We start from the raw sequence: 16,013 nt of genomic DNA on the forward strand, positions 1-16,013 counted from the left end.
CATAGTTACACTCATTTGTAGGTCACCTAATCATGACTCTGCTACTTCCTTTATTTGAACCTAAAATGTTTAATATACTTGGTAAGTATATTTCTCAGGGACTTAAAGCCCTCGGATTCATCCTAAGCCAGTTAAGCCCTGAAATCCAGCAGATATGCAGCCAACTCCTATTCTCCAGGTCTTTAGGCATGCCATGGACAACTAACAAAACAATGGAGATGGACCAGCCCCATCTCAAAAGTGAGGAGTTGTCTTCAATTGCAAACAAAACAATTCCATTTCTCTGCCTCATAATAACTATGTCCCTTCTCAGCCTGAATCCCTCAGTGTGGACATTGTCCCAAATCCCTCATGATTAAGGAATGAGCTATAATAGAGGGAAATGTAACTGCCAACTAAAGCAGATTACTGTTATTGTAGTTATTACCTTGTGGTAACTGAGTAACTTGTAACATTGATATAAAAAATTAATTAAAAATGTTAATAGGAAATAAATAAATAAATAAAATGTTAATAGGGAAAACTGGGGTATGGGAGTATATTTGAGCTCTGTACTTTCTGCATGATTTTTCTGTAAACCTTCAACTACTCAAAAATATATATAAATTTTTTAAAAGAAAAGAAAAAAATTGAAATTGTCTCAACTCTTCACAAATCATTGTAATTCATTCAGTACGTTGTTCTTAAAATCTTAAATTCTTTTCCAAAGACCCTTCATGTCATTAAGTTGTCATGTCAGTCTTTATGTGTGTTTGTATGTGCACAAGATACATACCATCCATATGTATGTACATAATTTAATTTAACCCACTGGGCACAGGCATCCAGAAGTTATGTTTTAATGACTTTTTTAATAAAGACTGTTCTGCTAGAAATCACATTATCAGTTTTCAGGACCAAAAGCTGACACAGTCTCTTCCTATTACACAATGGTAGAAAAGAAGCTCTTAGAATTTAGTAGGGGGAAGCGTATGTGGTCAAGCAATTGAGCTCCCACTTAACACAGGGGAGGTCCCAGGTTCTGTTCCCAGGGCCTCCTGGAGAAAGTGAGCTGGCACAACGGGTGGGCATGGCAAGCTAATGCAACAAGATGATGCAACAGAGACACAAAGAGGAAATACAATGAGAGACACAACAAACAGGGAGCTGAGGTGGCTCAAGCAACTGAGCACCTCTCTCCCATATGGGAGGTGCCAGGTTCAGTTTCCAGTGCCACCTAAAGAGAACATGAGCAGACAGCGAGCATAAACAATGAGGGGGTGGGGTATAAATAAATAAAATAAACCTTATTTTTAAAAAAACAAAAACCTAGTAGGAACAGGGAGAGATTCACATTTCTCTCACAGCTACTTCATTTCTCCAAATTCCTGATTTGTTTATTGTGCACATGGCAGGGGAGAGGGGATTGCATTGGTGGTGGGAGGTTGTGGTACGTTTTTGTTCTGTACTGACTGTTTTGTTTGGCAGTTTGTGGTGGTTGGGAAGTTTGAGAACTGAAGAGTAAGTCAAAATAAAATAAGAACAACCTAAAAGAATGGGTATGAAGAGGTCAAATGTCTTTTCTCCCTTTTGTCTTGTATACAAAGTACCAGATCAGGTACTTTACCTATAGAAAATAATAAACCTTTTTAAAGAGTCCAGAAAAAGCATTTCTCATGCTAGATTCTTAAAAAATAATTCATTAAAGCTGGTCAGGAAGTAATTTTTGTTTTACTTGTCATCACTGATGAAACTGATACTTACCAAACCTTTTATACACCATGTTTGGATCTAAGCGCTGGAATTATTACTATGAATGCGACACAAGTTACATGGTAGGACCCAACATAGTGAGAGAATCACTTAAACACGTGAACAGCTAAAGTACAACATCAAATGATATGAAAGCCAAGTGTTACATAGAATCCTTCTTGACTCAATGAAATTCAATAAAAAATATCAATGATGTATTTAAAAAAAGGAATGCTTTAAAAATATAGTCCATTTCATGGTGATAGTAGAACAACATTGTGAATGTAATTAACACCATCTAATTATATATCTGAATGTGGTTTTAGGTTGTGCAGATGTTACTAGAATAAAATTTTTTAAAAAACCATAGGACTATGCAGCACAAAGAGTGAACCCTAATGTACGCTATGGGCTATAGTTAACAGTACAAAAATAATATTACTCTTTCCTCAATTGTAATAAAGATTCCACACTAATAAAAGTGTTAATAATACAGAAAACTGTGTGTGTGAGGGAGGTGGTACACAGGAACTCTGTATTTTCTGCGTGATTTCTTTGTAAACCTACAATGTCTCGAATATAAATATACATGTATGTATAGTCCTTTTAAAAAGATGATTGGATGAGGAGCAGGTGTAGCTCAGAGGTTGAGCACCTGCTTCACATACATGAGGTCCCAAATTCAATCCCCAGTACATAAAAAAAAAAAGACAATTGGACTATTAACAAAATACATCATGAAAAATCTCCTATTCCTTATTCCTGCCATCCCGAACTGTATTAATCAGCTGAAGGGGTGCTGATGCAAAATACCAGAAATTGGTTGGTTTTTATAAAGGTTATATATTTGGGGTAGGAGCTTACAGATCCCAGGCCATAAAGCATAGTTACTTCCCTCACCAAAGTCTATTTGGAGCAAGATGGCTGCTGACGTCTGCAAGGGTTCAGGCTTCCTTGGTTCCTTTATTCCCAGGGCTTGCTTCACGCTGGCTTCAAGGTTCTTCCTTCCTGAGGCTGGCTTCCTTTTCCTTTGCATGCTGACTTCCCAGGGCTCCAGTTTAAGTCCTCAGCATCAAACTCCAAAATCAAAACTCCAACATTAAAAGCCCTCAACTCTGTCCTTTGCCATGCCTTTTATCTGAGAGTCCCCACCCACCAAGAGGTGGGGACTCACCGTCCTAATCGTAACTCAGTCATGTCCAGGTACAGATCAGATTACAAGCATAAGCCAATATTTCTTTCTGGAATTCATCAATTATATCAAACTGCTACACCAACCTCAACTTGTCCCCTGCTCCAGCTTCAGAATGAGTTGTTCACACTCTCTGCAATCTCAGGCCTTCAGAAACCATCCTCTCCTTACCCTCTCCTCACAGCTATTTATCTCAATGCATCAGTTATTTATGTTGTAATCAACCCTATATCTCAGTTGAAATTGTAAAAAATAATGCAGGGAAAATTATTTTGAAATGAAATGAAAACTTCAGTAATTTGATTTGCAGGAAACGAAGAACAAAGTGTCACAACCCGAGTGTTTTTAAATAAGTCATAATTAATTACACATGCATCTATGTTTAGATGCTCAATTTACTACTAATTATGCAGAATTGTAATTGCATACTGAAGTAGTCAATCGTGCCTTTTCTCAACCTCATTTAAGGCAACCAGGGTTTTTTTGGTAATATATAAGCCACCTGTTGAAACACTGTCAGGATACAAATAATCAGATGATCTCTCTTAAAATATAGTTGTTTCTGTTGAGAAAATTTCAGAAAGACCTCAGTTTGTTGCCTAATTCATCCTGCTATTTAAAATTTTTTTTTAATTTAAGAAAACTGGGTCTACTTCTGTGTTCTTTTGTCCTCTACTGAAATACACCTTCTAAGAAATCACATTAGGCATATCCTGCCAGCTTCATTTCGCCTGCAGATTTGCAACATAGACTTTTTATTTTCTTGGAAAAGTCCTAAAGCTCAAAGGAATCATGAATGACCATCACATTTATGTCATCCTAGACAGGCTTATTTTTAATGACACTGAGGAGGATTTATAACATTTTCTCCATCTTAAGATGCCTAATAAAGTGATTATCAAGGAAGCAAAGGAAATAAAACCAAATTTAAAATTTCCTCTGAATAAGTCATAGGATTTATGTATATTTTCCACTCAGGGAAAGAAAAAAAAGAGAAGTGAACAGGCAGAAAAAAAAATCAAAAGCTCTCATAATACTTAACAGGATAACAACTACTTTATTGTGATTTTTCAATTATTACTAAGGAAGGCTCATAGAATACAGTAGACTTTTTCTGATAAATAAATAAAATAAATCCCAGTGCCCTTTGTGGCCCAAACTTAGAGAGGCATCACCTGTAAGAGATACCATCCGGCTGCCTAAAGTAAAACCAGTTACAGTCCTTCTTGTGCAGTGGACCGTGAGTAAATGTCTCTTACTTTGAGTACGAGTGGTTGGAGATCTCTACACCTTCTCCTTCCTTGCCACAGCTGGGTCATAAAATCAAAGCACCCTGGGCCTCAGAGGACACCTGCCCTGAAGAATCACCATGATCTCCAGCAGATTTGGAGTGAGAAATGAACTTTTGTTGTGCTAAACCACTGGGATTTAGGGGTTGTTAGCTCCTACAGCAAAACCTAGCTTATCCTGACACGCAAGCATTACAGGGAATCAAATGCACAGCCTCTGCAGCACTTCCTGAAACCCCCTGCCCACTCCTCTCCAATTATCTCTTGGCCTACCCTCCTCTAGAGCAGGGGTTCTTAACCTTTTTTGTTCCTCGGACCCCTTTGCTAGTCAGGTGAAAACCACGGACCCCTTACTAAGTCCACACTATACTGTGTATTATTTAATTAATATTTCACACCCAGACCAACACATCCCCACGAGTATGTTTTTTGAATTTCAATTCAAGCTCACGGATCCCTTGTTATGACCCCCTGCTCTGGAGCCTCTTATTCTCTCAATCTCTCCACTTAGTCCAGCCTTCGGGACCCTGCGCTGATTTTTCTTCTCTTGTCCACCCTGCTCTGTAGTCCTGTCTCAGTATAGTCTCCTGATTCTGCATGACAAAAGCCCAGGAGATTTTAAGAAAAATCAAACTATTTAGAGGCTAGAGATGTAGATAAATGAACCTTGGATAGGCAAAGCTGGGATGGAAGTGCTAGAAACCCCCAACTGTTAAAAATTTTTGTTCCAATCATATTTGTGTAAGGGCCACAAACAAGTGTCAGGACTCACACCTCAGTAACATATTATTTCCTGTACAGCCTAATGCAATCACAAATGTTCATCTTATTGTTAAGCACTGGTGCTATCACTCTTTGACCTCTGTTTTTCAGAACCATCAGATGCAATGACCATGACCATCATCTATGTGAACAGACCTCTTAGAGTTGTGCAGTGTACAACCTGCACAGCTGTATGGAAATCACCTCCACCATATTACAAGAGCCACATAAGAAAGGTAACTCATCTAACATCAGTTAACATAGAAGACAATGCAAACTTCTAAGTAAACTTTTATTCAATTTTTCAACAAAGTTAATAATCTACAAATATTAGCACTTACTATTGCAAACATTGTACCAGTAGCTGAAGAGGTTACAAAAAGATATGACATGATCTTGACCCTAAAAAAGATTGGCCCTACCTAGGGAAACTGTACATAATCACAAAAAGATAAATATCCATGGAAGATAACATTTAACACAGGTGAGATAAGTAGAATTCATAATAACATGTTATGATCAAGGTGGGCTGAAGTGATCAAGGAGGACAATGGAAGAGCTGGACCTCAAGAGATACGTGCACATCAGAAAAAGAAGAAAAGAGATGTGGGGACCTGTTTTTAATTTCAGAGTATGAGTGGCAATGTTTGCTGACAGGACTATAAAAGAAGACTATTTGTCATAGTGTGTGAATCAACTATTCCCAAGGCTACCCAGAACAAACTAGAAGGGACGTCACTCATATTTCACAAGAGTGCTTGATAGTCACAATTTCATACCAGCCAGTTCACTCAGAAAGAACATTTCTATATCTCACTAATCACAATCACTTAATCAACACTCATCTGAGCAGGGGTGTAGAAAGTGCATTATGCAGATATAGTCCCTGCCCTCTGGGGGATTACAATCTAAAACCACTAAATCTGGCTCCAGCAAGCATACAGACAATTAACATAGATAAGGATGGAGAATGCATTTTCTGCACGCCTCACTGCCATCAGACAGAATCATTTGTAGTTATCACTGATCTGAGCTGAATTCAAATTAGTGACTTAAAGGCTCCACTGTCTGGGTGTTATTTTCAATCTCCTTAGCTATCCAATCTCCAGAAGTTTCATTTTTCATTCTTAGTGTGCAGTCATCATCAACTACCAAAGAGAAAGACTGCAGTACAGACACACTAAAAATAGCATTCTTGCCTTCTGAAAGCCAGACTCAGATTTATGACAGTTTTAAATTTTGGTTCTTCGTCTTAAAAGTTCAGCATTCTACAAGAACTGTGCAAAGTAATACCTACCTGGTCTTTAGAGCATGAAACACTGTAACTTGATGCAGTGGGAGATGGAGCCTTTATGTAATCCATTTACATTAGGAAGAGAGAGCATTTTCTCTAGCTTGACAGGTTGACATTCCTTCATGTGTTTTCCACTTAATCAGCAGAATCATTAGAGCACTGAGGGTTTTGTAGTCTCAGTAAAAAACATCTATTTCTGTAGAACCTATCACTATAAATAATTTGATAAACATTCTCCCCCCCCAAAAAAAAGACTATAAACAGAGAAGAATTCTTCTTTTGTACTTAAATCACCAACCACCCCAAAGTTGAGGCAAAGGGAGTCCAGGTTTTAAAAGAGGGCAGGAAAATAACCACAATGAACTATAAAGTGAAAATGAAAAGCAATTTCCCGAAAAGTATAGTCCAATTCCTATTTTTAGAGTGTATGTATGTTTAAGTTTAAATGTGCATTAAAATTTCTGGGAAAATTATATCGAGATAAACTGTTATCATTATGAATCATGGAGGTGACTTGTGGTTCTCTGGGTTTGAGGTTTTACAATAATTTTGTCCTAGAAAAAAATAGAATTACTTTCATTTTGAAAATATGCAAACACATAGAGACTGGATATTCATACATCAGTTCATACTAGTGCAAAGCAAGCTGGATTTTACATCTCTTCTATCTAGATACCAAGACTAATTTGTTAGGAACGAAGTGGCATTGCCTGGGAACTTAATCTCAGTCTGGAAGGGGATAGGGGAGAACTTGACCGAGACTAGGGCTTAAAGGCAACAAAAGAGAACTAATCTGGTTGTAGGATGTATGCCCAGAAGGGTGGCCAGCAGTTCACATTTCAATGTCCACGGGAGAACTGATCCCCACAGAATCTGATCTGGCGGGTTAGAAGTTAGCAGAGGGTATCTCAGGACAATAACACACACTGGTTGTCAGGTGTACATCAGCATCATGCTTTGGGAGTGAGCAAGAGATGTGTTCATCTGGTTGAAGCCAGATGGGGAGAAAGGGCAGGCAAGGTTTGGCAAGTCCAGCCTTGGACAAAAAGCTGAAAGGACAGGGTCTAGGTTCAACAGAGAATTGGGGTAACAGTCAAGAACCAGGACAAATTTCTAGCCAGGCCTGGTGTGAGGTGGTTGGGATGAGCAAGGAGGCTGCAGCTAGGTGAGCACACTCTGCTCAGGACCACAGGGACATTCCAGATTCCACTTGTTGGCACTGGTTGGGAGAAAGTGCCCCTTGTTTATCCCCAAGCTTGGTTCCTGATGTTTCAGGAACAAGGCAGAACTAAGCTACTGAATGAAAGATTTTAGTACCTAAATTAGGGCAAAGCTGGGCAGGCAAGACTGACATCAGCAGTTCAGATTTAGCCTTTCTCACCAATATAAAGAGCATTTCTCCTCTAGTGCTCACCACTTAAAATACAGGTATACAATGAAGTCTTGTCCCCCTTCCTGAAAATATACAGAGCATCCTGTAACCAAGGCTAGAACTGCCTCTGCAGGAGCTGTGAGTCTTTAAGAGCCTACATTTGCCTGAAAGAAGACAAAGAGAAGTCCATTTCATTGAATCCTAGGAGATCCTATTAATATTATGCTATCCATGGGGAAATCAAGGGAACTCAGAAATGATATGTCATAAATCATATGTTAAATTTGTTTTGGTGATGCCAGATTTTGAAACCATGCTTCTTCGGGAAATGAGTATTCCACTGCTGAAAAGAGGAAAATAGCTTTTCTCCCCTTTGCATTTCACAAGGGAAAAGTCCTAAGTGAATGGACAGAATTTTCTAGTTTTCAGACATGGAGTCAAGGAGACCTATTCCAGCATCCTGCTGTATCCTACCTCCACATCTGCTGAACCACCAATATAGTAGATATCAGGATACCGATGTGAGGTCTGATTCCCTCATGCCCACGCATTAGACCCACTCAAAGAAATCACAATATAGAAGGGGATTAAAGAAAGGGAAGGGAAGAGGGATTTTATCTTGCTCTGAGTTCCACCTCCCTTAGAGGGAGAGTGAGAGGTATTGCCCATCCTATCTTAGTTTGCCATGGCTGGTATAACAAAATACCACAAACCGATTGACTTAAACAACAGGAATTTATTGGCTTATGCTTTGGAGGCTGGAAGTCCAAAATTGAAATATCGGCAAGCCATGCCTTCTCTAAAGTCTGTAGAGTTCTGGTGGTAACTTGCTGACAATCAGTCTCTGCCTCTGCCACATGAAAATCTGTCTCTTTCTCTCTTCTCTGGAGGCTTGTATTTCTGTGTCCAAATTTCCTTTGCTTATAAGGACTCCAGTCATACTGTATTAAAGTCCACCCTAATTCAGCTTGGCATCACCTTAATAGAACCTTCAAGATGCTATTGATAAATGACCCACAGGACCAGGGGTTAGAACTTGAACATGTCTTTGTGGAGGACATGAGTCCATCTACCACACTCTGCAAATGAATTGGGAGAAGCTTCAAGGGAACCTCTCAGAGAGCTTTCAGGCAAGTTCTCTACATTGGCGTCACCTAGGACTGGTACCTGATTTTGAGAAAATTAATGTGGTCTGTGGGCTTGGGTCTGAGAGCACCCTTCCAGGAAAATCAAGAGGGCAGGTGAAGAGCTGACTAACTTCTTCTGTGGCCATGCCAAGAAAAGCCTTCAGGAACAGATGAGCCTGTATAGACTTGAAATGAGTGATTCTACCCCCCACAAATCAAATGTAAGTAAGTAGGAAAGAATTCATATAGGTTTGTGGGGTCTTGTCCAATACAACCAACTGGAGGTGTGATGAGACATCAAGAAGAGACTGGAGACCAGCACCTATTGTCTAGGGGTTGAAGGAAAGGACCACCAGAGATCATAAAAAAGAAAGATGCTTCTTTGTGGGTAAAGAGAACTGAAGGAGGGAGCCAGCAGAGCACCTCTAAAGAGTCCACAAAGGAGAGAAAGAATCAACAGTCATTATCTGCAGGTATCTTAATGAACTATCTGTTAAGATTGCTGTAGGGCTTTTTATTGGACTACGTCAGTGAGGCGGGACTCAGGTTGAGTGCCCACCCCCTTGCTGGGTCTGATTTAAAGGGATACTCAGACTCAGGGAGAGAGGACTCTATTTTTTCTGATCCTGCCACAAGATGAGATTCAAACAGCTGAGGCCCCGAGGAGAGAGGAGGCATTTGCTTGATAGCCTACAGATGAATTTGGGAAGAGCACAAAAGAGCCAAGACTGATATATAGGAGGTCTGGAAGAACCAAGCCCTGTGCCAGGACAGAGAGGACTACAAGATCATTTAAGCATGAAGCCTCAAGAGGCTGGGCCCACAGAGCCCAAGAGGAATGGGTGAGCCCAGAGGGAAAGGCTGAAACCTGGGCAGAGAGCAGCAGCCATCTTGCTTCATCTCCTGACAACATGCAGGGATGAACAGAAGCTGACTTTGTTGAGAAAGCATCTCTGATGGTGCCTTGAGTTGGACTTTTCACGACCTTGGAACTGTAAGGTTTTACTCCAAATAAATCCCCTTTATAAAAGCCAACAGATTTCTGGTGCTTTGTATTGGCAGCCCTTTGGAAAACTAATACACCAGGGATGCCAGGTTCAACTGCCTACTGAGCCTAGAGAGCAAGAAGCCACCAACCAAATAAGAACTTTGCTATGCCCACTGATTTCTTCCCTTCCTGAGCTTCTACTCACCAGGGGTAGGAAGTGGAGAAGCAGGACCAGGGAGAGGGTGGAAAGTGAAAGGACCACACCCTTTCCCCACGGAGGACATGGAGCAAGAAACAGACCCACCTGCGTAATGAGAGGTTAAAAAAACGATCAGGCAGGTTTAGAGTTTTGATAACACTAACCTGTACATTCCCACTGTAAAGCAAATCTCTCGTTGTCACTTAGAGTAACTCTAAGATTGAATATTACTTAAGAGAGAGCAGAAAAATAATGGGTGGGGTAGTTTTTCCACCAAGATTAGGAGATTATCCCCCATTAAACAAAGGTTAAGGAAGCAGTAGGGGGTAGAAAAGTTGTTTTATAATCACAAGCCACACATCGCACTTGTGCAGCATGCCAGCTATGCTTGCTTAGCCAGGTGGTGTAACTTCTGTAGCAACTGTCCTCAGATCTCATCCTGTTTGAATGACAAGTGGTTGAGAGTGTTGTTTTTGCTTTTGACAAATACCCAAAGAGGAAAATGCAACCCACATGATTTAGAGAAGGGACTTGTTCAAATACTAAGAACAAGACCTGGTCCAGGAGCACAAGTAGGGACCTCTAGGACTCACAGCCTTTTAGACATCTCCTTTCTCTCTTTGCTAACTGTGGCAGATTGATTGGTATCCCCCTCAAAGTCATGTTCAAGTCCCAATCTCTGGGTGTGGGGGTGCAAACTCATTTGTATATAGGATCTACTAAGGTGCTATTAAAATGAGGCCAAACTGAATCAGGTGGGTCTTACTCCTTTGTGATTGGAATCCATATACAAAAGAAATTTGGACACAGAAATACAAGGCACGGGAGGAGACAGAAGGAAATGTGAGGAAGCAGAGCTTAATTGCCAGCAAGTCATCACCAGAAATCTACAGACTTCGGAGAAGGCATGTCCTGATAATACCTTGATTTTTTTAGACCTCTGGTCTTGAAATTGTGTCACAATAAATTCCTATTGTTTAAACCAACTGGTTTTGGTATTTTGGTATAGCAGCCATGGCAAACTAAGGCAATAACTTAAACTCTCACAAAGTCACGCTAAGGTAATAAATGATATACATTTTTAAATCAATTGTATTGATACACATTAACAAAGCATACAATCCTCCCAAGGTGTACAATCAATAGTCTTTTACTATAATCACATAATTGTGCATTCATCACATGATATACATTTTTTTATACAGGGGAGAATGAAAGATTTCAAAGGGAAACCAGTTTTCCTTTCAACGAGTCGAAACGAGTTTCAGAAGGAACCTGAGTATTTCACGATAGATGTTGTGACAGTGTGAATCAATGAGCTATAAAACTCCTAAAGAAAAGAGATAGAAGCTGAAGATGGTGCTGAGGAGACCAGACCTGAGGTAATGGTTTAAGTAGGTTACTGGACAGAGCAAGAGGAGTAAGGGAGAAACAAAGAGAAAAAGCATAAGGAAATTGATAGCTATGCCCAGCAACACCCATCAGTTGAAAGGCAAGGAAGAAGTAAGAGAATCTCAAGGACGGGTGATGGTGAAGCAAGCATTCCATTGGCCACCTGTCATCAAGCTAAGGGCAGCTGCTGCTGAGTGAAGATTCTTGTTCACAGGAGGGACATGTACAGACTACATAAGTCTGAGGCTGCCTGAGGCCTGCAGTCTTTCCAAACTTTGGCTTTGATTACAAGTACTCAAGAGAGAATAAAACAGCAATACCCTGTAACCTAAATCGCACCTGACTGAGACTCACAGATAGATAAGCTTCATTACAGTAGCAAAAAGACAAAATTTTACATATTCAAGTTATTATGGCACATTCTGATCAGGACAGCCTTAAATTATGCATGTACATTTCTTGCCGAAGGTGTTATTTAATAAGGCCTAAAGCAAAACTGAAAGCAAAAGCATAGTGAGATTTTGAAGTATTTATCTTATGTTCCTGACTGAAGAGATACATTTAGTAGTTGTTTCTCAGGTAACTAAACTTTGCTGTCTGGTTTAGTTTTTTATGTATTTAATTTGCCTTTAAACTTGGAATCGCTTAAACGCTTTAAAATATGGGCTTTATTAAAGACTTGAAAATCGAGAATATGGTAATATTTTCTCCTTATTAACTCATTACACAATGCAAGGGGCGGGGGGGGGGGGGGGGATGGAGAATAGGGACTAAGAACACTTAGTATCCAAACTGGAATGAGTTAAGGCCAAGTAACTCATTTTATGACCCTGAAAATAACTGAGGTTCTACAAAAAATAACTCAACCCCTTTATCCTCAGAATCCTTTGGTTTTAGAGTTAGCTATATAATATTTTACGGCAAAAGAAACATGTTCCTCTTTCGTATAAAGATTTTCAGAAGTGTGTTTTTACTTTCCTGCTCACTGGTTGGTTGGTTTTGAGATTTGGTTTGGTTTTTTGTTTTTTTTGGTGGGGGGGAGGGGTGTTAAGGGTTGTTTTTAAATTTTATTTCAAGGGATATCCTCGGACAGTGCTGGTAAATGAATGCTGCATCTCTCCACTTTTCAGAAAAGCCTAATCTGAGGAAGATACCATGGTCATTTCTTCAAGCTGACTCAAATTCCAAAATATTGAGCTAAGTCATCACCAGCATCAATAACTGAGTGGAATACATGCACTTACAGTGTAGGTAAGCAAATACCTGCACAATACAATGGAGAATATATAAAAGCCTTATAAGTGATGCAACATGCTTGAGGTTAGAGGAGCTTCAGAAGTTCAATTTAGTGAAAGAACCCCAGGCAACTTCAAACTGTTCAGTATGTCTGATTTTAGCTCTTAAGTATGACTTGGGCAACTCTCTGAACATAGTTTTCCTCATCATTGAAAATTCACATTGAAATATATAAAATACCTACTATGTAAGATTAAATGCTAGGAAGATGGAGGATTAGGGAGGCAGAGGGATCACTCTTTTCCCAGAAAAAATAGCTAGAGGACAGGCAGATACTGTCTGGAGGGCTGCTCTGGAGATCAAGACAGCAGGGGAAGGCAAGACACCACCCAAAAGAGAAAGGGGTGAAGGAAAGGAGCCTCAGCTGGCTGAAGCAGTAGCGGGTGCCCATCCCACGACCTATGAAGCAAATAGCAGTCTGGGGACTGCATCAGCTGTGGATTACTGCTGCTGCGAACTGAAGAGGTTGCAGCACCTGGGGTCTGAACTGAGAGGTCTGCCAAGGCGCACCATCTGCTGGCTAGACCATAAAAGTGCATGAAAAAGAAAAACAAAAACAAAAACAAATAAATTAATCAATTTAATTAATTAATTTTTGAAAAGAGGCAAGCAGGTGCCTTCACTGCCACCCTTTCCTTGAAACTGGTCTGCACCCAATACTGAGTCCTTAGCTCTGGTTTGAGCAGTTAAACAGGAGCAATCCTAAATGTCTAGAACAAGTTGAAGCAAGAGTCAAAGAACTGCAGTAGCACACAGCTACTTAACTGTAAATCCCCAGGCAAGAGAGAGAAATTGAACATCAGAGTAAAGTCAGCATCAGAATCAGATGCCTAGACATCAACAAAAAATTACAAGCCATACTAAGAAAAAGGAAGATATGACTCAGGCAAAGGAACAAATCAAAGTTCCAGATGAGACACAGGACTTGAAACCGCGAATCAATGGGGTTCATATTAAACTCTTAATCAAATTATGGAGATAAAGAACAACACGGCTAAGGAAATCAAAGACATTAAGACACTGAGAAGGTTGTGTCCTGGAACTGAAGGGGCCACATTTGTGTCTGACCCTGGGAGAAGCACCTGGCAAGAGGCAAAGTCTAAAGAGTGGTAGCACGCAGCCCACAGCTTGATGCCCAGCTCCTGCCAGTCCCCCAGAGCCCCTTGCAGCCGAGCGGCAGTGCAGAATCTCTCCTGGCCTCTGCCGCACCTGGGCCAAGAGCTTCGCTACACTAATGGAGACCTTTACTTTGCCTCCCTCCACTGTGAGCTCAAAAAACTCAGGCGCTAGAGGATCCTGAGGTCTGGGAGAGGTAGCTGGAGAAAGGCCTGGTCTTCCTCCACAGCAAAGTGGGGAAGATTGTTTAGGATCCTCTCCTTTCTCCTCAAATCCAAGGGAAAGAGAACAAAGCATCTTCTGTAGACACTCCTGCTCCCTCCCACCCCACCTCACAGATACACTAAGAAGCCTCAGGTGAGCAATGGCAGGAAGGATGACAGTGGCATTGGCATAGCCACTGATTTTGTGCTCTCCAGTACCCTGCTGGTGTTTGGTATGGGCAAACCAGTCATGCTGGGCATTACCACACTGGCAGTGGTAGCCATCCCTGTCAGCAAGCAGGCTTGGACCAAGCAGGCTACTGTGGACTGTGGACATATGTGCCGAGCTTGGGGGCTTCCTGCAGGCCAAGTTTCCTGACATGCCACTTTGGGACATGTACCTGAGTGGTAGCCTCTATGATGACCTGCAGATTGTGATAGCTGATCTGCAGGGATGGCTGCCCGGTTCCAGTAGTAAGAAAGAAGTTTCTCCTGCAGAGACACACGAAGTCATGACTTCTCCAATCTACCTGGCCCTTCCTGGCCAATGGTTTGGGCCAGGGGGCAGAATGTATCTTTGTCAAAGGCTGAGGAGGCTGTGGGAAGGTTCTGAAGGGACCAGCTCAGGCCTGTCTTCATGTTCTTGTTCAGCAGTCAAAGGATCCCAGCCAGTTTGGCTTCTCCCAGCTCCTTTTCCCTGAATGGTTCCAGTGGGTGGGGCTGGTATGGGCATTGATTGCTTGATCATACAGCCTCTTAACCACCCAAAATATTTTCCTCATGGTAGCAGCTACTGGGACCACAGTGTAGTAGGGGGCTACCTCCCCCCAAAGACAGTAGCAGACATGTTTGAGAAGGTAGTGGCTGGCTCCATCAACCGGCCAGCCATAGGGTCCCTCTTGAACTGTGTGATCCAACCAGCACCACTCCCAGAGGCTCTGACCCTGGAAGTGTAGTATGAGCATGACAGACATCTGATCATTGACTTCCTGCCATCAGTGACCCTTGGTGACACTCTCTTGGAGACCAGACCACACTGGCTAGCCCACTACAACTTGTGGCAGCTGAGCCTGCCTCCTGCCAAGATGACACACCTGCGGGCTTTGGACAGGCTGACTCAGGCTGTCATTCTCTGTGCCTCAAGATCCTCAAGGCCATATACAAGTCCATTCTGGTCCTCAGCCCTCTCACTGGCAGCCAGCTCGTCAATGTCATCCTCCACTTGGCCCAGGAGGAGGGTGACTGGTCTCCAGATATGCTAGCCAACCACTTCCTGTAGGCCCTGAGGGGACTTATCAGCTTCGAAGAGGCCAGAGTCCTGTCCGTGCTCAGAACACCAAGGTGAGCATATTTATAGAGCTTACTCCTAAAGTAATAGATGATCTGGGGTACACTCTATTGCTCATTGTCTGAGCCGGAGGTGCTGGTGCAGACTTAGAGCAGGCGGAAGCCACACTGGGTGTTGGGTGATCAGACCCAGAATTCTTCCTTAGAAACACTTGGCTCTGTAGTTGGTGCCTCTCAGGGTTCCTGGGCCTCCTGTCTTGCTGATTGTTACCCTGGTCTCTTCATGCTGATCAGGATGACATCTTCTCAGTCTCCTATTTTCTTACCCAACCTTTTCTATTTTTGTTACCAAACACTGTGCTTCCTGCTCCTCTCTCCCCATCCCTTGCCTCATGCTAATTTTTCACAATGAATTGAGGAGGCAGAGCACAAGCCTGGCTGTTGAGACCATGTAGCAGTTTGATACTATTGATGAATTCCAAAAAGAAATATTGGATTACATTGTAAGCTGGTCTTTACCTCTGGGCATATTAGAGTGTATTGGATTCAGAGGTTTTATTTGTACTTGATTAAATAATGTTTAAGGCTTTGATTGGGCCACATCAGTAGGATGCTGCATCCTCCTCCTTGGTGGGTGGGGCCTCAGAGCAACCGTACTGCAGAGAAGGGAGGTTGGAGTTTTGAGCTGGAGCCCTGGGAAGTAAGCACACAGAGGAGCTTGGTCATGAGGAAAGAAAGAAGGCCCTGGGAAGAGATTCGAGCTGT

The 16,013-nt window shown here is 41.7% G+C and overlaps 1 pseudogene; it reads left to right on the forward strand.

Annotated features, from left to right (window-relative positions):
• Positions 1 to 14,686: 14,686 nt before the first annotated feature.
• Positions 14,687 to 15,399, forward strand: LOC101431887 (mitochondrial dynamics protein MID51-like; annotated as a pseudogene).
• Positions 15,400 to 16,013: the final 614 nt, after the last annotated feature.

This window comes from Dasypus novemcinctus, chromosome 2, assembly GCF_030445035.2.
Source record: "Dasypus novemcinctus isolate mDasNov1 chromosome 2, mDasNov1.1.hap2, whole genome shotgun sequence".
NCBI lineage: Eukaryota > Metazoa > Chordata > Mammalia > Cingulata > Dasypodidae > Dasypus > Dasypus novemcinctus.